The 1,879-nt window shown below is 49.7% G+C and overlaps 1 pseudogene; it reads left to right on the forward strand.

Moving 5' to 3' along the window:
* Positions 1-988, forward strand: part of LOC121553305 — a 3,519-nt pseudogene extending 2,531 nt beyond the window's left edge.
* Positions 989-1,879: the final 891 nt, after the last annotated feature.

Genomic DNA, 1,879 nt, shown 5'->3' on the forward strand with positions numbered 1-1,879 from the left:
ATACCTCTGCTTTTATCACGTCTCCTTTCTGGTTGAGAGGGGTAAGCTTTGCTTTTGACTCAACCAGCCTCTCTACGACCCCATTCTGCGTCTCCCAATGGAGATAGAGCACCACGCAGTAGGAAGCCTCACTCCCATCTGAAAACGTGACTCCCATTGGATGGCCTATGGTTCCGGTTGGTGTGAGGCTTCTTTCGAACCTGATCTGGGCAAGTCTCACATATTCTTCGAGGAGTCTTATGGAAGCCTCCCGTAGTTTTGGTGAGAGTGGGTCATCCCAAGTGTCCTTAACTGGACTGCTTATACTCGCTTCTTGGTAAGCTTCTCTCACAAGCATCACCCCTTTCTGCTTTGCGGGTGTGGCAAGACCAATGGGGTCGTAGAATCCAGCAATCTGGCTTAGCAGCATCCGACGGGTCAATGGGTTTGGAGTTTTACCTCTGACTTCCTCTTCGCGCAAATCGACTCCTGTCCTCATCTTTCCTCTCTTCTTTGAGAAATTTACGGAGGTCATCACACAAAGTTTGTCAGTCTCTGGTTCATAGCCGACTCCAAGTGCTTTGCTTTCTTCGTCCCGCATCTGGTTGGGTAACACCAGCGTTTTGGGAACACTCACAGTTGTCTTACTGATACTGGCATCAGTTGTGGTTGCGGACCTCCCACTTTGGCCTGATAAGACCCATGGCTTAAGGTAGAAGCCTCCAGCCTTTAAGATCTTTTCCACTCCTTTGGTGATTTTCTCCAGTATCCGCAAGTCATTGTGGGACGTCAAGATGTCATCCACATAACTATCTTCTACCACAACTCTGCGCTCCTCAACCATGGCTGCAAACTGGGGCAGGTTGGCTGTTTCTCTCATTGCCACCTGGGCGATACAACCAGCAGGTTTATCGCCAATGTTGACCCTGACGACAGCAAAGACTTCGATCACCTCCTCAGGATTGTCTCTCCAGAGGAATCGATGGAGGTGTACTTCTTTGTCTTCTAGCAAGACAGAGTTGTAAAAAAATTTCACATCGCCCAGGGCGGCGTACAACCCAGTCCTGAATCTCAGAAGCATGCCCCTATATGATTTAGAACATCAGGACCCTTGTACAGTAGGTAATTTAAACATATTCCCATGAATTCTTGGCTACTGTTCCAGACAATTCTTACAGGGGTAGTGGTTGAGTGAGGATTAGGAGCAACTAAATGACTGATATACCACTTAGGTCCCTTCCAGCTATCGATTTCCTCTTGGGTGACTTTAACGGCAGCCCCTCTTGAGACCATATCGTGGATTTGCTCTCTGTACGCAGCCTTCCATTCCGGCTCCCTCTACAGTCGTTTCTCAGTGTTTAAAAAGGTTGCTTCCACTGCACGTCGATTGTCAGGCAGCGTTGCGGGGTCTCCTTTCCACGGGTAAGCTGCGTCCCAGTGAGGGGATTCGCTGTGCTTGTCAGCTTGCACGTTGGTGAGACATTCCTTTATTTTCTCCAAGTCTCTTTCCTCTCCTAGGGTCATTTCCTTGCCTCCAGGGGGGCACCTACCGCATCTGCAGCCACCACACTGAGGGTCACAGGCGGTGCCAATACTGTCCCACTTGAACCATTCAAAAACGTATTTGTTGGTAGTTGCAGTGTTTCGGAGGATTGCGTCTTCTTCTTCCACCAAAACTCCACTGGGTCCTTCCGTCTTCACGAGAATCTCTTTGTACGCCCTTGAAGCTGTTCTCATTGACCTAGCGAAATGTGTTTCAGACCTGTGCACTGCTAGGTCTATCACTTCAAAAAGGTCAGGATACGTTCCACCAACAGTCTTCCCAAGGGGGCCATCCCAGAGGACGAGGTCTCCAACTACTCTGACTGGCTGTGGGACCAGGCGACCCTCCCTGTGGCTA

This window comes from Coregonus clupeaformis, chromosome 17 (assembly GCF_020615455.1).
Source record: "Coregonus clupeaformis isolate EN_2021a chromosome 17, ASM2061545v1, whole genome shotgun sequence".
NCBI lineage: Eukaryota > Metazoa > Chordata > Actinopteri > Salmoniformes > Salmonidae > Coregonus > Coregonus clupeaformis.